Source organism: Zosterops lateralis (genome assembly GCF_965231275.1).
Source record: "Zosterops lateralis genome assembly, chromosome: 6".
Classification (NCBI taxonomy): domain Eukaryota; kingdom Metazoa; phylum Chordata; class Aves; order Passeriformes; family Zosteropidae; genus Zosterops; species Zosterops lateralis.
In genome coordinates this window covers 12,984,375-13,005,420 of record NC_139761.1, presented here as the reverse complement: position 1 = coordinate 13,005,420, position 21,046 = coordinate 12,984,375, and positions in this window count along the sequence as shown.

Genomic DNA, 21,046 nt, shown 5'->3' with positions numbered 1-21,046 from the left:
ACACCATCCAGGTATACACCTTTGCCAATAGCAGATTGTTTTCCTGACTGTGGGGGGAATGGAGTGGTGCTTCCTTATTGCTAGACCACCTTTATCATCACACTCTAGGATGAAGAGAAATGTATAGAGTACTCCTCCCATACCTACAGGTTAGAGATGGAGAGATAAGGGAACTGGCACAGAGATCACTGCTCCTCATGCCCTAGCATGGCCATGAAGTTTTGGTCCACAGTGTGGGCCTAATTAAGGAATTAGACTAGCATCCTTTTTTACGGGTCTGTACATTAAAAAAAAAATTTAGTTAGGCCAATTATCCCTATGCCTCATAAATTGGTAAAAAAAATCAGCTCAAAAGCCAGCCACCCAAGAAGATAAAATATCTAGTATAATTACACCTCTTGAAGTATATTTCTGCTTTTATAAATGCTACTACATGTTCATGGAGATTCTCCTTTAGTTTACATGCTAGAAGTCTGTGGTTTTGAAGGAGTAAGTCCTGAGATTTCTCTCTCAATATTGAATGTTTCTGATTTAGCTATTTACAACATTTTTATTGTAAGTGGAAATCACAAACATATTTGTAACATCAAGTTTTTTGGGTTTTTTTGTTTTGTTTTATTTTTTTTTAATAAATAGCCAAACAGTGTTGCCAGAAATATCTGAGGAAATACCCATTTGATTTTAATTTATATGCAGGCAATCACAGAATCACAGAATAGAATCATAGAATCCTGTGGTCAGATATGCTTAAAATGGAAACCACTTGCCTCACATATTAATTCATTCTGCAGTCTGCAATGTGGCACTGACTGAATATATACCATCCTTTTGCTTCATACTTTGTAAAATATTTTTTTCAATTTTAACTCGTTTTTAAATTCTGAATGATACATCTATCGGGAATAGTAAAACCATGATTGTGAAATAATAATGATAATGAGATGATACAACTATCTGCCAAAGCTGTATGCACTACAATGTAGATTTCTTGTATATTTGTATGTATTTATATACATAGATAAAAATATGGATAGGTAGATGTATGTATATGTATTTATATGAGAGTATAAAAATGCACATATATATACATGCATATCTGAATATAAGTCTATACAAAACAGTCTTGGTACTTCATGTATTTCAGCACATATATTTCAGAGAGTGGGAGAAGATCCAACTGGGTCTTATTTAAGAGCTATGTGGTGTGATTGTATAAAACAAAGCAGCAATAACAGAAGAACAAAGGCAAAGCATCTCAACTGTCAGACAGTAAGCTATTTGCATTAAGTGGTAATGGTGACTGGAGTAATTCCTGCCTGTCCTATCCTACCCAATGGCAGGTAGCTAGACTTTGGTATAACAATACCCAGTATAAACAGAAGGCCTGCAACAGGATGCAGGGGATTTCATCCTCCCAGAGGAGCCTTGAAAACATCCTGATGTGTAGGTACATAAGACCAAAATCTAAACTGGAAGACTTCCAAGAGGAGCCACTGCATTCCATGTGGATTATTTTACCACCTCTGCAGCCACAGGAAAGTAAAATTGGAAGTTGTGGATGCAAAATGATTAGATGGCGATTTGAAAATACACTCAGCATGCCAGTATCCCACCACCTAACAGAGCAGCAGTTCTCCAGCAGTTCTCCAGGTGCTCTGAATTCTATCTCCCAGCACCCATCAATGTTGGATGATGGCTTTCAAGCCACTAAATTATATCTCCTCTATATTCAGACTATAGTTTGCTATCTTCTCTTACTGTTTTTCTCATAGAAACAAAACAGATAGATGATCAGGGCTCACTTCTAGAGGCACTGAGCATTGCAAAGGCACTCATTGTCATCTGAGATGCCCTAAAACATTCCTGCCCAGCCTCAGCTGCCACTTCAGAAAGACACAGGTCTGCTGTAGGTGCGGCATCGCATCTGACAGCCGTATGTGGATGCCTTAGGGTGTGTCAAGCAATGCTTGATGACAATGCATACGGAACCAAATCAAATCCTCCTGGAGAAATGCTGCAATAACAAGTCTTGCCACCCTAGGCAGGTACCTCAGGCAGCCAAATCCAAAAACTTGCCCCTAGAGAGGTGAGGCAGACATGTCTGGATGCGGTTGAGTCTTTGCTGCCAGGGCTCCCATCCCCACAGATGGGGGTGGTGGGTGAGAAGCAGATGAAAACAGGCTGCCTGGATCTGCCATCACTGTGCTGAGCCCTCAGACTGCTGCTGCAGGCCTCGTGTTGCAGTAGCCTTTTCTGAGTGTCTTTGCAGTCAACTCACTGCTCAAGGGAAAAATTTTCCTTTTTTCCTTATAGCCTGCTGTAGAGATACTTATCACCCAGGCTATTCAAACTGGCTCAGGGGTCCTGTTTAAAAGCAATCAACTGCATAACATATGGGGCTGGCTGCCCCTATACCAATGTCTAATTTTAAAAAGGAAAGAGGTAGGGATTCAGAAGATGCTATGCTCTTACTGCAGGGCAAGCTCATATTCAGCAAGCATGATCCAAAGATCTTGGCTTATACAGTTGTATTTATAATTAGCTCTAATAATTGAGAAAAGACAGTTGTCCTGGAAGTGACTCTGTGGGAACACCTGATCATGCAAACACAGAAGCTGAAGAAACCTCAAGGGACCAACACACACTTTTCACACCTCCCCGATTAGTGACTGGAGCCAGGCCCTTTTGCTTGTGATAGATTAATCAGACCTTAACTCAGCCTCTAATTGGATGACAATCAGGTTCTCAGGGTATGGTGAACAGAGGAAAAAATCTCCTTCCCTTATATTTTATATGTCTTTCATTTCTGGCCGAGCTGTCTTTTTTTTTCTTTTTTTTTTTTTTTTTTATATGATTCATTTACTTTGTTACAGCTTCTCCTCCTTTAAATGAGCTGCATATTTTCACCCAGCATTACTAACTTCCATCAGTTTTCCACTGAAGACACAACCTTTTCTTCTTATTATAACAGCACAGCTTGCAAAGTGATAGCTAGGAATCAGATTGTGTCAGCACTCCCATTACAAACCCCCATTTTCAGGGAGTCATTTTTAGTGTGGCCACAGAAATATACTCAGGACTTACTGCTGCTATCTAGGTTTTGTTCAAAGAGTGAATTTCCTTTTCCTCTAAGCAGATGAAAACATTTGACCACTTTTAAACTCCAGGAATATAAACAAACCAGCATAAGGGAGAAAGTGACAGGTTTATGAGGCCAAGGTTATGCCAGTGGTGGTCTCCTCAAACCCTTTTCTGCCCCAACACTTTACCCTCCCTCGCAGTGTCTAGTCAAGAGGACTGCATAACATTCTCAATGAATGAATGCACAGGAAGCCCTTGAGACCATTTGTTCCACAGGAAAATTTCAGCGCTTGAATATTTGTCCAAACTTTCTATGGTTATCCATTTAACTTATCCTCCTCACTCACCAATGTCAGCTGGAGATGAAAGGATCTTAAAATTCACTTTTCTGGACTTTGTTCAACGATTTAAATTTAATGTTGGGGTTGGGGTTTGATTTTGGCTTGAATTTTAAAAGTTTGTTTCTTTTGTTTGGTTGATCTTGCATTGTTATTTTTTTTTTGGTATTTTTTTGTTTATTCCCATTGACTGATAATGATTTGAATCTGAATTGATATGGTCACCTGTATTCAATAAAAATGTTTTCATTTTCCCTCAATGATTTTTATACAGCCTCAAATTATCTATAGCTCTCACTAACTGATTTTTTAATAAATATCAGCACTCTTGATTCAAGAGGAAACAAAATGACAATATTTCCAGAATTATTTTTCTGCACTAGAATTAGTTCTAACTGCACTGAACAAATTTGCTGAATGAATATGATTTCACAGTCATGCAAAATCACTTCTACCAGCTTTCTCATTCTATTACAGCTGAGCAAACAAGATGAAGAGAAAGTGTCTCTGATTGTATGCATTACTTATTTTGTTTTATGCCTAGGGAAACTGAGGTGTGGAGACTGTGGTGCCCCTGATAATTGAAGCCTATCTGTACAGACTCTGTCTGTAACAGAATATTCCATGTCCCATTCCAAACTCGGGAATTTTCTCTATCCAGGGAGCCAATATTCCTTCAGTGGTAGCCCCTTGTACCAACTTCTGACATGTGAGTTAATACCATGCTCACAGTGTCTCTCTCACCTAGAGGTCTAACTAGGTCAACTCCATCCTTTAAACCAAGTTATCTTTTCTCCTCAACATCATTTTAGATGTAAACATCATGTCCTTGTCTATAAGGTTTCACCTAACCACACTCCTGTCTTTTTCTGACCAACCTTTTAAGGTTATTTTTATGCTGATGCTTTATATATATACATATATATATATATACATGTTTCTGCACAATTACAAAGGAAAATTGTCAAGCACCTTGTTTCCAGCTTTGAAGTCATGTTCAGTTACGTAACTCTGGACTGGTTCTTTCTAGAATTTCCCAGACAACAGGTAGACTTCAACGATTAGTTGACTCCTGATTACCTCCCACATATCCCTCCATAAACACACAAGTTTTCCATAAGCTCTCTGTGAAAGAACCCTGATATACCATTACAAATGTTGCCCTGGGAAGTTCAGATTCTTCACTCTGTTTTTCTGCTCCACTTATACATTTCACTAATGAAAGAGATCATTTTCTTTGCTCAATCTGTGACATCATTTCAATTGTGTGAATTCAAATCCATGTGCGAACCCATTTCTTTTTTGCTACACTAGGTGGTAATTGCTTATGTGGCAATTATCCTATATGAAAATAGATTAACAAACCAACTGTGTTATTTAGACTTAAAATTCAACAAGTATATTAATTATCCTGAACATTATGGCTATATGATGAACTCTTGTAGACCTCTTTAGTTATTTAGACTGCTGAGACAAGGATCTTGTGGTGAGAATATATCCAGAAGGCTGTAAATCATAGTTTGCAAAACCTTAATTATCATGGCTCATCTTGGTAATAAAAGGGGAATTGCCCTTAACTCGATTCTTATTTTCATCAACCCAACAATTCTTTTTATCAGAACATCACAGCAGGGGTTTTTTTGATTTTTTCTTTATATCTAATACTTTTTACTCAAGAACTCTCTTCTAAAACAAACTAATAAAAAATAATTTGTGTTTCCCAATTTTTATTTTCCAGTTAATCTTAGCTTTTAAAAGTTATAAATATAATGTGGTTTGCTGATTTCAGCTTAATAATACCTTAATAAACCTGGAATTATTACTAACATTTTTTAAAACATTGTTCAAGTGCCTTTAGCAATTTTTGTTATTTTGGTCCTTGTGGATAAGACTCTATTTTCAACCAAAATTTAGAGTCTGACTTCAGATCTACTTTTTTGGGATCATTCAATTGCAGATAGATGGAAAGTAAGTAACAAAGTTGAGTGACAGAAAGATAAATGCACTAATGTAAATTTGGGCCTCTTCAGGTCCCAAACATTTCCCACAAAATCCAGTGTGTTACTACAACTTTACTGCAGCATGCATAGGAGCAGATTTAAGAGCTGATGCTTATAAGTCAAATTGTTTGGGGAAATGATGATGGATTTTTGGCCATGAGAGAAAATCTGAGAGTGCTGAGCAAATAAGCATATAGCTGAAATTGTAGAAGTCCTCTTTCTTCCCTCAGTAGAGGCTATTGGATTGTCTTTTTCCAATATCCTTTTCCAGAAAAGAAACGATGACCACTGAGAAGCTGTTCATTGAGATAACCCACATTAGAGTGGTCAGAGAAAGTTTTTACACATGGATGAGGAACTAAAGAATGGATGATCAGTTTCTGGCCCCCCCGAGATGCCATAGGTCACAATTCCTCTGCTGTTCTGTTTGTGTAATACCATCCTTAACTCAGAATTATCTAAAGGCATGATTTGATGCCATACTCCCACATTCCCAGGTGTAGCCTTCAGGGTGTTTGCCATAGGTGGTCCTCATATTATATTTCTTTGCTTCTGAAGATGACCTTTCAGTTAATTTTTACTCCATCTTCCCCAGCAGCTTTGCACATCTGTAACATCTTTCCTCCAAAGGACTCAAAGTGCATTATAGCCATCAATAAAATGAAGGTAAGATTTTCAAGGGTGTGAAAGGCACTTAGAATGACTCCTCTTCCTGGTTTTTAGGGAGATTTGAGCACCTATCTTGTGGTGTTATATCTTTGGATATTTCTCTTTAACACAACCCACAAAGATGTGAAGAGGCTAAATGCAGTTTGTTCCATTTTACTAAAAGGGAAACTGAGACACAATTCCAGATAACAGGCTATGTAAGGTTCACAGCTGTACTGTCCTAGAAGAGCACCTAAGAGATTCAAGTCCTGGGCTGCTATCTTAATTATTAGAGTGCCCTTAAAGGCACATTCACATTTCCAGCTACTACATTAATTCAGATTACATCTGTGACATGAGAAGAAAGGACCCTTCTTTAAAGATGTTCCAGCTTCTTCAAGTCCATTCTAGACTATTTCGAAAGAAAACTCATGGAATGTACCCCCAGAGCCTGGAGCAAGCTTTTTTTCAGCTGTTCTGGTCTATTGGGTTCATATGTATTCAGAGCTTCAGGCACTTTATGTAGCTAGTTGATTAAATATATATTTAGAATTTTTCAATATGCATATTAATTACCCAATAGACTAGAATGACTATTTAGGAGAAATTTATGCCCATTGTGTAGAAGCATTATAAAATTCCTATGAAAAATAGCAACTGCACATGCTTAAATGCTTCAGTTCTTTCTGTACTGGACCCCTTTTCTGCTTCATACCAGAACCAAGGTGGATCATACCTTGGAATAATCACTGGAGGAATTTCCATTATTTCATTACAGGGAAGCAAACTCTCACCTTAAACTGATTTTTTTTCCTCCCTAGACCACAAACTGATACATCACCCAAAGTACAAATTACTACAGGATCAAGGCCCTTACAAAGTACCAGAGAGCAAATCCATCATTATTGTTGTTACTGTTCTAATATTTTTTAAGATAAAGGAAATTGATGGGGCTCAGGAATGATGAATACATTGTCTTATGGTTTGAATGTCTTTTGTGTTCCCATATTCATGGGTGGGGGTGAGAGGGCATGAGGAGTAACAGACCTGCGCAAGAGGTACCAGTAAGACTATGGGTATATCTGAATGAGAATAGCCAGGAAGAAGGAGTAGGGGTGTGTGTGGTCCAAGGAGCTGGTGAAGAGACTAAGAAAAACTTTGTGCTATCTTCTTTCCCTGGTCCTCTCACTGCTTCCCAAGAGCTCTGGATTTCATGGTATATGCTCTCACACCACCCACCACATGCATGGCTGTATGTAAAGCCCTTCATGTCTAACTCCAGGAACACTCTTTTGATGTGTCCTTCCTGACTATACATCCCAAATGCTGAAATCCTCTTTCTCAGGATACTCTAGTAACCTTGTAAATATGTGTTTGAAGATGTTTTGGGGACAGTGTTTTACAAGCTAAGAAACCACAAGATGAGAAAAGAAAGCTTGTTGCAGAGGAGCAACATAGGATCCCTGAGATGCTTGCAGACATATTTCTGTTCTTCTGGTAAAATACTGGAGACCAAATAATCAACAGAATCATCTCATCGCAGTCCTCCTCTGCCCACTTAAGAAACCATCATATGAGGACCATAATGCAGCATGGTTGATTGAAGACTCACTCCATTTCCTAGGTTACATAGAAAAGCCCCAGCACCTCATACCAGGTTTTTTGGATCTAGTTCCCAAAGTATATATTTTTGTGTATGAGGGAGGATTACCTGGAGGACTCTGAGCCACTTAGAGATATGAAATAAGGTGCTGCATAGCTCCTCTTGGAAATAAAGAATGCTGGGCTCAGCCTCAAAACAGGCTCCTGAAACTCAAGAGTTAAGTTCTGCCTGCTGGTTTACACAAATTTATAGCAATTCCTCAACTGACTGATCTGTTGGAAAAGTTTCAAAATGAATCCTGTGTTGTTTTAAAGCTCTCCTGGCTCTTTCCTGAGGGCAATGGGCAGAGTAGCACACCATTCCCTAATACTGGCTGTAAAAGCTGCACCCCAGCAAGTCAAGTATCAAGGAAGATAAATGCTCTGTCAACCTGCTCTGCTGTTATGAAAGGAACACAGCTGAAGTGTGTGCTGATGGACCATGAAATCTGAGGAGAGCCACAAGTCACTCAAGGTGAGAAATACGTTCTGGGAGGTCACACAGTATCTTTGATGTTTCTGTGAAATTATCACACCATAAACTGACAGACTAAAATATTAGATTTTGACCTTTTTAAGTCAATCATATCACTTTTTATCTCAAAGATCTTTCATTTGCAACTTGGTCACATATCAGAAAGTTTAACGTCCTTTTCGTGGTAAGAAACAGGTGCAAGCAAAGCCTCTGGGAAAGAGTCAGCTCTGAAAGCCATTCATAATCTTGTACTCTTGCCACACTATCTCACTTCAAATGTGGTATATACATGTTAAGTTGAAGCATAAATAATACCACTTGCACATCTGCCTGAAAAACTAAGGGAAGACAGTGCAAACTGTGCTTTTCACAGGCATGATCAGGGTTGGAGTACAAACATTAAGGCCACAATGAAAGAAGCTGGATCCTCAATAAACAATTGCCAACATGAATTCTCAAATAAACATGAAATCCAGTCAGACACTAATATAAGTAAAGAGTAAGGGTAGGCAAACACATTACCTTTGATTTTCCTGGACCCCAATTGCACTCACTGCTTGGAAAATACTGGAAATTCTGATCAACACTTCTCTTTTTCTTTAATTAAACTGAAGATTTTTAAAACTGACATTAAAGGATAATAACTGAAAAGAGTCTTTAGAATGACAAATTGAGATCTGTAGTACTGGTACCATCAGCAACATGATGGTCTAGGGTTACAAAAAATATAAAATATTCTCTAAATTCACATATTTCATAAGAGAAAGGAATAAGTTCATTATATTATATGAGATAATATCTCTAGATTTTACCTGAAATAAGGTCAGATAGACAGAAATCCCATTAGGGAAATTGTGTTCATCATTACTATGGTGTCTTATATGATATTGCCAGCTTCTTGTCCTATAAATACCCAGAAGCAAAAGAACGATGATGCATAATAAGAGTGACACTTCTGTACCACCATTACCTCAGCCACTGCTCTGCTCCATAACTCTCACCAGCCTTTTTTCCCTGCTCCTTGAGAGAGTAAAGTTGTAAGGCTTCAATTGCTGTATGATAGAAATTCTTTCATCATGAAACCAGCCAGAGCTCAGTGACTTAGAATTCACTTATTCTATGGTGAGTCAGTGACTCCACAGACAAGAAACATTTATCTCAAAGAAAACCTGATATTCACAATCTGTATCATCATGCTATGATGTGATGTCCAGGTAAGAAGAATGACGCTGTACATGCCATAATTTTTCTCAAATATCATATCACTTTAAGCACACTTTAGCCTCTAAATTAAATGGGAAATTACATGATTTAAGACTTTGAATGAAATATTTGGAGTGAAATAACAGAAAATTATTTTATGTTATTTTGAATAGTTATAATGAAATTTTTATAATATAAATTTTGTTTATGGCATGGATATGATATTACAACATAACTAAAAATATTCAAAAGTAAAATGAGAAGTAGAGTGAGGACAAGAGAAGCCAAATAAATTGAACTGAAAAAAACAGATCTTATGATAATTAATGTAGGCCTGAATTTTTTTCTAACCAGATTATTTTTTCTGATAAATTCTATGTGTCAGATAAAACTTCAGGTCAACCCTACTGCAGGTGAAAAACTTTTTAAATTTTTTTTTTTTTACTTTTCTTGTAGAAAAGAGCAGTCATCCCAGACATTATCTTTCATTCAAGAGTGGGAAGAAGCCATTTGTTGATAGTTCCATCAGTGTTGGGTTGCATGGCATATAGGAACCTCAAGAATAATAGTTAATGAAACCAGCCTTCGTTGTTTTTCCTCCCATAGGAACTAGAGGTGTGTGTTACAGGTGGGACTTCTACAGCACTGCCCAAAACTACAGATCAGTCCAGGATCTGCAAAGGAGCCCTTTGGCTAAGTTTGAGGTTACCATCTTTGTATGTCTTATGTAAGCTTGGTGAGCTACATAGTTGTGCCCATGTCATTTTAAAATTATTTGAATGGCCCATTCTCTGATTGGCTGCTACATAGCCACTGTTTATCATTTTTTCTTCCTCCCCCCTAGTTTATGTCTCCTTCAGTTTCTGTGGCTTGCAGGTTTAAAAAATAAACAACAATCCAAACCAAAACAAATGAAAAAAGAAACAAGTGAGACAAACATAACATTTAGACAAAACTTGCTTTTCATTAGTTGCAAAAGGATGGTCCCTCCCACCCTCATTTTAATTTTTCTTCACAACTTACTGCATAAAGTGCCTGCTTGCACAGATATGATTCATAGCTGCTCACAGGACAGTCCTGAGCTTTCCCACCTTCCACTTGTGGAATTGGTTGCCAGTGTCATGGGACTGTGTGACAACAAGAAGCAGTAGAAGAGACACATCTGCGGTCCCTCTCAACAGCAGCACGTCTGTTGGTCACTCAGGGATGGGTGAATGTTATCTGCTGTGGAGAAAAAGGCAGTGAGAATGCAGGGAAATGCATTGATGAGATAGACACTTGCAGGAAAAGCTCTTGCATTGTAAATGCAGAAAGCCAAGTGTGGGCAGCAACTAAAAATCGAGAAGCCATGGAATGAGGAGGAACCAAGACAGGCCCAGAAAAAGAAATAACCAGAATGCAGAAAGGTGGAAGAGATGAGACAAAAGAGAAATGGGGAATCACAGCCATCAGATATTTTAGGTCATTTAAAGAAACTGATGAAGAGATGACCAAAAAGTTTGTTGGCTTGCATTTTTAGGTCAAAATAAAGCTGAGGGTGGGTTTGTTGGCTTCTAAGCTCAGAATAGACGTGCATTATGGAATGAACTCTTTTTAAGGTAAAGATGTTAATGCAAGTATTAAATATGATGCTCCAAGGTACTCACTACTTTGAAAACTGTATCCAGTCAAGTCATTGCTGTTTTCTATCAGGCTTGACACAGAGGCAAGACCTGTGGGAGTGTAGGCAGCTATGGTGTCCCCATGTGTAGAGCATGTACAGAATTTGTCACTCTGACTCATAACAGGATAATCGTTGTCATGAGTGAGGGTGTTGGATCTTCTTCTCATCTGCACAAGTCCAAGTGTGAAATGAATAATGCTACTTTTTCACTTTGAGGCAGCAGACCCTAAGTATGGCCCAACTGCACTGGCTACAAAAACATTTATCTAGATCTTGCTGGTAGAAAGAAAAAAAAAATCAAAGAAGAAAAAATCAGCCTTCACTAACAATTTCTTCCAGTAGCTGAAAAGAAAATTAATTTTCTCTCCCTAGTCAGAGGTATTGTATAGTTGGAAATAAAGACTTTGATGGTGGATGACATTATTTTATCCACCTGATGTGACCTCAGGGACAGGGACAGCAAGTGTGAAGCCGTTTTATTTTGAGTTTGCTTTTACATCGAGAATAGGTTCTTAGGTGCTGCAGTCATAGATCCTGGGAAATAAAGCTAGTGATGAAGAGACCTGAAAGCCCATCTGTTACATACAGATGTCACATATTGTACAGAGATGAGAGGCTTTGCAGGGTGTACTTTTTTGCTTTAAAATAGTGGGAGGAGTTTCTTATAATTGAGAACAGATGGGAAAAAGAAGGGAAAAGCACCCAAATCATCTCCCTTACTGTCATGCTTCAAGAAGCATGGTTTCTTTTTTTGTGTGTTTTCATGTACCTGGGTTGCTACCTGACAGTGCGTTGTCCACTGTTTAATTACAAGATTTTTGCAGAAACTTCTTATTTTATGAGATGTGAGAAACTACAAATATACTGTGTAAGGTACATGAACACGGTTGCACAGGAAGTCAGCTCTAGCACAAACTAGGCAGTGACTGATCCACTCTAAGCCAGAAAACCTTAAAAACTAGTAATGTGTTTTTTTCAACAAAACTATATGGACTAACTGTAGTTTCACAGAAGTGGCATCAGCTTGGTTCAGTGGACAATGAAAATGCAATCAAGTTTAAGAGAGAATATCTTTCTTGGGTGTTCAATCTGTTCTGGTGGAATTCTGTCCCCATTGTGAAACCTCAAAAGCCACAATTTCATTTAACACATTCTTGTCATTACACCTATGTCTGGTTTCTCAGACATTGTTGCAGAGACAGAAGAGCAACTTCTGACTGTAATCTCAGACATCCCTTCTGTTCAAACATTTGAGTTTCAGCAAAACCGATTTATCTTGTGCTACATTAGGCCCATGAGCTGTTATTCTGGAGTGGTGGAATAGGTATCTGTGTTCAGAAAAAAATGCATCAGATTCAAAGGTTGAGTGAATAGATAGGTGAGATAGTGAGTGTGCAGTAATTCAGCAATGTGAGAAGTTAAGACAATTATTTCTCCCTCTCCTTTTCATTGGGCTTGGGGTATTTTGTGGGGGAGGAAGGTTTGGCTGGGTTTTTTTAATCTCAGTTTTTTGCTCCTTTGAATGCAAAATAGCCAAAGCAAATCTATGCTGTCCAAGTAAAATCTGCATGCAAAAACTGGACAGTTAGGTAGGTTTCCAATAGATCATTGCATGACCAGACTGAGGCACGCACACACACACACACACACACACACAGGTTACAGGTCCATGACTATATTGTGCAGTTAGCTTATGGAAGGTGGGACAGTGGAGTGAGCTATTGTCATCTGCTCTGCCATCAGTCCCACCTCCTCTAGCTGTGTTGGGGGCCAAGGCACGCATGGCTCCTCATGTTTCAGGACATCCTGGTGTGCACTGGCAAGCAAAGAGAGCAGCCCATTGCAGCCATACCACAAGGAGCCGTGCTAGACTTGCTGCTGGATGTTTCCCTTTGCACTGCTTACATCAGCTGAAAATAATCATCTTTAATCCAAACAGGAAATGGTTTGCTCACACCACCACAGCCAACATGCAGGGCAGGGCGTTCCTGTTAGAACGGAGCTCAACAACACGGTTCAAAATAGAGATAAAGGAAAAGATACGGTGCATCACCTCAGGTGCAGATATATTTGTGAAAAGAAAGCAAATTATGACACCGGTTAATCAGAAAGTCTGACACTTGTGCAAATGTGGCAATACCCACTTCATGATTTTCTGTTCATCTGTTTTAAATCAGGTTTGAAGCTTTCCAGCCTGTGTCCTCTGCTTCTGAAGGAGTGCCCATTCTCTTGCAATATGGATTTGGAGTCAAATAACCTTGGGGAAGACCAGTAAGTGACCATTTACAAGGCAACAAGACCTGATTAATTATTAGCAAATGACCCTTAAACTGTATATCTAGGAATGGAGACGGATTCAGAATAAGTCCAATGTTTATCCAAGTTTCCTGAATAACCTTCAGGGGTAAATTACTGTACACTTTTCTCAGGATGCCTACAGCACACAGACTTGCCTTATACAAACATGTCCCTGTCATGACACAGGCTGACTGAGAAAAAGAAGATGCCAAAGTTTAGTTCCATCTCATTTTGGCATGATCAAGTGCTCTGTTATTCCTGTGTGCATATAATGATTGAAACATTCTAGAAATGTGCACTTATTTTTTCAGAAACTGAGACACTTAAGTACCTGTGCAGGTAGATGCATATCAAAATTGTTAGCGAGAGCTTTAAAATCTTTAATTGCTTTTCTACTTTTTAAGTCCTACTAAACACCTTCTGTGCATTTTAGTGCCAATGAACTTTTAAAGTTTTCTTTGTCAGCTACCTCAGAATTCATAAGATCACAACTGACTGAATATGCAAACTCCCAAGCTTTGAGATACTAGAGAAATTTTACTTCTCAAAACTATATCTGTTCTGAAAGGCCACACGTCTCTTCTTGCCCGTAGTCACCAGCAAAACAGTTAACATCCCTTACTAAGAAACTTTTCTCCCTATTAATAAAAAACTGACTCAAAGCTTCCTTATGTCATGCTGTCTTGACCACATTCATTGTCAGTTATATTCCTGGAAAAAAGGATTTTCAACTGCACATTTGGAGTGGAGAGCATAACTGCAATAATTCACTGCGTCATCAAAACACTTCAGCAAGCTTTAAAGACAAGCAAGGATTCAGCTCTCTGTTTTGATACACTAAATTAGGGATCCCTGTTTTAGTGATCTTCATTAATTCCTTATTAAGCATGTTAAATTTTTTTCTAGTAGGAAACAATTGTCTATATTTAATTGGATTCTAACCCATCTTCTTTTCATTTTTTTTATTCTAGTTTTTGAGTCTTCTTTATGTCCAGAAATTTTGATAACAATAATCCAAAGTTAAATTTTGATAGCAAAAGGATCTGTATTTCTTCCTCCAGCTCTACCAATTATATTCACCTAGGTTTAGAGGGAAAACTGTCCTTATGTGACAATTCTGGCATTTGTAATTTCATGACTTTTTTTCCTATAAGATTTTGTCTACTCAACGTTTCAAAATATCTTTTCTGTAACTGGGGTGAATATGCAGATCTTTCTGAGTGAAAGGAAGAGAATAAAGCAAAAAAGTTGAGAAGATACTTAATAAAGCTTGAATTGTGTAGACAACAACCAATTGTTTGATTCAGTTTTTCCAGCATTCATTTGAAATAATTCTTATTTCAGTTTTATAGGCTGGCTTGAAACTCTGTGGTCTTTGCAGACAATATGTTTGTATGTTTTTCTTGTCTATGCTTCAAGTGAATTTTATTTCTTGGAATTTTCATTCATTCTGGAAATTTTAATCCTCCTCTAATAATTCATCCTCTTCTATATCCCAGTTAAGACTTCCCCGAAAACTATTGAATCCCTGGATGAAATATGATGAGCATGCAACAAAGTGCAAAATGCATGTTTTTTTTACAGTGGTAACTTTTTACTTTACAGTGGTAACTTTATTGGCTTCCTCATTGAATAGTTTCATCTAATTTAATTGCTGTTTTGTTTAATTATCTGTTGTGTGGCGCTTCATTCTAAGGAGGAATTTAATACTAATCATATTTAATGATGAAATGTGGATATCTGGATGGCAATGTTGATGTAAGTATATTTACTAAATGTCAATGGTGCATAATTATGACTACTATAACTGAATAATTTGGCACTGCAAAAATATTTTTCTTTATTTCTTGTTTTAAAGGTAGAAACAGCAATTTTACATTTTTGCTGGAGTTTTTTTTATGATGCAAGGATGTCTTCAAAATATCAAAGAAATTTGAAGTTTAAATGATTTTGTATTTTAAATGGAATTTAAAATAGACAAATATAGTTGCAGAGTGGCTGAATAGTTAAAAATAGCAAATATTTTTTGTCATTTTTCCAAAAATCAATCTCATACTTTTCTATTACATTGGCATTCCAAATACAGTCTCAGAACATTTTCAAATTTTGGCAAATTTCAATCACCTTTTGTGTTATTTTACATTAAAAATTGAGTTGAATTTTGTTAGCTTTTGATTCTATACCACTATTCTGTATATATGAATATTTAAAAAATATATACTTTTAAATAGGTCTTGGAATAGCCATCTTTTTAATATAGCATTTTTAAATGTTTAGCTGTTCTTTTTGGTAACAGTACACGTCTTAGAAAGCATGATTTTTAATGTTTATCCCGAAGTGTAAGGTCCTTACTTTAAATCCAGAACTATGCAGCATTTGGGCAAATCTTAACTGAGCCACTAATATCTTTCAAATCAAAAAAGAAACATCCTGTAGTTATATCCTTTGTCGTCTTTTTTTCTGAGCTCAGTAAATAACACATTTTGCTGCATACTATTCACCCAGTGAATATCTTTGAACATCTTCTTCTTTGTATACACACAGATTTTCTCAGGAGTGTGAAACACACACACTGGTGTGAGTGTGGAACACTGAATACAATGGAATTTAGAACCCAGAAACACTTTGAACAGGACAAGACTGAGCATTTTGTGATGCAATAAGCACAGGCACCAAAACAATGCATTATTGGTGTCAGCTTTAGACATGGGTGAACCAGTTTCTTTTTCACTTTCCACATCTTCCAAGCCAGAGGTTGGTTTTGCTGGAGCAAGTGCCCTGTCCCTTCATCTCTGTGGTCAGAGGGTGCTGGAGGATGGAGCTGGAGGGGTAGGCAGGGTGGAATTTCGTGCTGGAAGAGATGGGAAGCAAATAACTGTAAGGGAGTGAAGGATGTTGGGGAGGAGGCTTGCTGAGTCACAAAGGTATGTAGCTGTGAGGGGTGAAGAGGAGAAGGGAAAAGAGACCAGCCAGGATCCCGTGCAAGATGGGAAGGAGAAGAAGAGAAAGAAGGAAAAAGATCTCTGCTGGCACAAACACACCTCCAAAACTTCCACAGCCCTCTGCAACCTGTTAGCCCATTTCAATCTTTACTATATCTTTACTCAGATATTATAACAAACTTAATTCCAAGGTCTCATCAGGAAGAAAACATGCCCTTTTTTCTTGGTCTTTGGTACGATAGAGCCCAGTTTAGCCTGGATTTTGAGCAGCATGGGAACAGCTTGCTGCATTTCAGAAAGAAGTACCTTCTTTCTGAGCCTATACCTGGAGCACTTACAGAAGCAAAACATTACCTATTGAATAAGGAAGAGCTCAGGCAGAAACAAATAACTGCTAGATGACTTTTTGAGTGAACAATCTGTGGTCCTCCAGCAGATATTCTGTCTGATTTTCTGTGTGAGGATGCTATTCCACTTAAATTTTTTATATTCACACCTAACTTCACAACATCCACCCATGGATTTTAAGATACAGGTGTTTATACAAGTCTATCCAACACAGGAATTTTCTCTGGTGCAATGATAGACGCAGCAGTAGTTTCAAACCCCAATTTTATAAGACTGTTTTCACTGATAGATGAGGAGATGAAGTATTGAACAAGACAATCAAATAATTATAGAAGTCCACATGGATTGAGACCAAGTGAAAAACAGAGGATAGTAATCTGAGATTCCTGTTTTCCATCTACACATTGCAGAAGGATAAAAAGAATAAGGTAGAGATTATGTGAATAAAACAACCAAGCAAAGGCTCAGCTTACTCATATTAAACCATCTGTGATTAAAAATGAAAAAAGCCTATTGAATAGTAAATTACATTGTAATTACTTTCAGTTCTGTGTAATTGTCTTTGGTTTTATGCTCAAAAAGGTATGTCTGTTTGGATGAACAACTGGCAAACAAACTTCTTCTGTGTTTATGTTTATTGAATCAAATATGATTTTGCAAAAACATATCCAGTAGCAATTTTAGAAATTAAGAAGATTTTTAGCCTAGAATATTTTCACCAGAACTTTCTATTTAGTTGAGCAAATAATCTCATAAGCATGAGAACAATTTCTTGATCAGAGATCTTAACTACTTGAGTTGTGCCTAGTGGATAGAGGAGATGTTGACATTTTAGATTATCAGAACAGTCACAGATTTGAGGGGAAACAAAATTTTATGAGTACCTTACATTTGGAGTTTGTACATTTGGGGGATTATGACTGTCTAATTCCAAAGTTGTTTAGATACATATTTTTCAATGAAGCATGTGTGAATTGAAAATCAAGGGGTCATGAAGAGCAGGAACATATAAATGGCTTTAAAAAATCATATGTTCACTGTGATTGATTTTTTTTACAGACTTTTTTACATAAAGTCTGAAAAATAATAGAAACTACATGAAACTGAAGATAAAACTGAGATTCCTTTGCATTTTCATAAATTCTCTGCCTGAATCTAGCTGGGACAAGCAGTGTGCTATTGAGTTACCAGTTTGGCTAACATGTCTTACTCAAAACAGGAAAACATGTGAAAGGACTTCATTTTGACACTCCTTAATTTAACAGTGATGCCCAGTTTAGCTCTCTCAGATGAAGAAGATATTCCAGTAAAACAGGATTAACAAAAATAAATTAACATTTTTTTCCTATTATCACTTTGCATTTTTGGTTAGAGTCAAATAAACAGCCAATCTACTTTCTAGTTGTATATGTCTGATGTTCAAGGCTTTGAAACCAACCATATCAGTTTTAAAATTTAACAGACAGTCTCTTCATTGCATCAAGTACACCCATAAAAGAAAAAGACCTGTGAAAAAGAAAGGTCAAACTAAATAACATTAAACTTTTTCCATCAGCTTGAGGTGAAGAAGACAAAGGGCAAAGTAAGCTGGTAGAAGTAGCTTGATTCCTCTCTTAGAGCCAGCTGTTATCAGATATAGGTCTGATAATAATTATGAGATTTATCAAAGAGCAGATTGACATCCCAACAATCATTATTTTCATTTCATGTCCAGCTGGAAGCCTCTGGAATACACACTGTTAATCTTTTTTCCCATTATCTCTCTCAACTCCATCCTCAAATTATTCAGACCCTATGTATGCTTTTGTGGGAAAATGCTAGCCTCATCTGTATGGCAGATGATACAGACAATTCTTCTGTGCCTTTTTTTTTTTTTTTTTTTTTAACTGGTTTTCTTCCAAACAAATCACAATGTTATTATCTATCATCAGCATTTGGGATAGTAGCTCAGGAAAAAGACGTATGCTGTAGGTTTTGCTACTTTTTAAAGTTGAGTAATGGTATAAAGTTCACCTCATGATGAAAATAAATGTACGTTTTCTCTTCTGCATAACAGCAAGCACTGTGCCTCTTCCTGAAATACTGCAAAACATAACACCAAGTGTGGGCTTGACAGAGACTGTATCACTTTTCCCCTGGGCCTCAGGTGGTTGAAATGAATTTGGACTGTTTACCAGAATACAGTGTTTTTACAGTTACAGGAACATCTACATTCTCAAGTACATCCCTGGTGTTGGTTGAAAGGCAATATGGATTGTCTCTCCTTCTGCTATTTTTTTCATTAGTTCTAAGTTTTACAGATAACTCTTTGTGGTCCACAGTAGAAAATATTTATTGAAGTAAGCCTCAAGTATCTGCTCCAAGATACCAGGTATTTGTTTTCTCAAAAATGACCATTATTTTTTCAATCATAGGCTGATTTGATCTTAAGAGTAAATTAAAGAAACATAAAATACTATTAACAACAGGGCAAGGATCATTTCATTTGGGACAAAAGAGTGTCAAGCCATTGTTCAAAGCTTAAAATCCCTCTACCAAAATGGCTTGTGGTCTTTCTGCTTCTGTAAAATTAATTTTATATCTGGTAGAGTGTGAGTTAGGTTGATTCCTTTAAAATTTAAATTAGGAGTTGCTGTGAAGCCTGGGACTTAGTTTTATGAGTGTTCACTGAGGTTTACAAACCCATTCAGCAAAACTCATGGCTGGTGAGTGAAACTGTGCCCCTCAGAGCTTCAACCCACCGCTGAGACATGAAGAGCTCTATGAGGCACACAGAAGCATTTAGTGGAAATGTTGCTGGTATTAATTACTGCAAGAAAACCAACTTGCATTTTTTAGGTTAGATCATAAACCCTCCAGCTGCTGAACACATCTATAGGTATCTTCCTGCTGCATTTATTTGCCTTCTAAAGTAGCACAATGCTGAGAAAATGGGAAGAATTAAAATGAACTAAAGTAATTTCTTGCATCTGGATGGCAACTGAGAGTCCAGATAAGTAAAGTTGTGAGGAGTTTTTTAAAGATTCAGCTTTTGTGGTTGTTTATTCAACAGCAGTTTAGGCACCAGGCAAACTAATTGTTTCTCTCTAATGCCTTAAATTAAACTACAGACATCACTGACCTCAGGGTAAGGAAGAGACTTTTACCAAACTCACAGACTCCAGAAGTGAAAAGAATTCCTTAATGCTGCTGTGAAGGAAGCTTTATGCCAGGGTGTCACACTCAACAGGAGTTTCATGAGCAAAGGAGAAGGGAAAAAAATACAACTCCATTGCTTCTAATTAGCGGTTAAGTCTTGTTTATTAGAATCAGGTTCAAACCAAAGAGAAAAGCCGGAAAAAAAATAAATAAATCAAGGGACAAAAAGAGAGAGAGTTATTCAAGGACCCTAAGCTTGCTAGAGATCCAGATCTGTGCTTTGACACCCCACCTCCCCCCCTAAACTGACTATTTCAGCTTTTCCATCCAGCCTTTAAAGCATCACAAATGAAAAATCTCTTCAATTCCACAAAGCAAAGCTGTCTTTTTGTATCCCTCAGTTGCAGCTGATATATGTAGTAAATGATACCAGAAACCCTGCTACTCTGTGAGGGGTAGAGTTTTTTGGACTCCCCAGTGTGTCCCCATCCTCCTCCAAAAACGCAGGAACGACTGAGCAGGATCTGCTGCCTTTTTGTGAGTGAAGCCGAACATCTGCTTCAGTCAGTTTCCTGTGCAGTCTTGAAAGAGATCTGTAAAAGAAGACCCCAGGAAGGGACTTGGGCCTGAATTTTTTAATTCTATAGATGCAAGATAAGGAGCTTAGATAACAGCATAACCTCCTCATTTCTGCTACCCACTTGGTGATCTTACATAACGCTGATCCTCTCATTTAATAGTGATGAAAATTTCATCAACAAAATTTGCTTTTGCTCTGCCAAGTCATGACAACCTCAATTAGAGCCGAGCCAGAGAGGCATTTGGGTGATTACATCAGTCCAACTGGATGTCCTCTTCTCCCTGTGATGGCTCTTTCTATGCCATTCTCTGGGTATTTGATCTTTCTATCCAGATTCAGGCGGCTGAGCAGTGAGATGTAATAAAGAGTAGCTAAAACAGTTTGGAAGAATCTGCCCACAATCATGACTTTCATTCTTCATTCATTTTTTAAAGCTGTAAGTTAAATTTGCTCTAAACAACAAGGCAGTCAGATCCAATTTTGCTAGGTCTTTGCTGAAAGCTTGATAATTCTGATTAATGCAACAATGAAAATACATTATATAAGGCCTATCTTCATCAAAAAGGTCTGTATTAATGGTCAAGTGATCTTATTTTGTTTTCTTTTCTCAAATCCACTTTCAACAGCGCTTTCTTAATCTTCTTCAGTGCTTAGATACTATGTTTTGGTAGTTCATTTTAGAAATTCCATT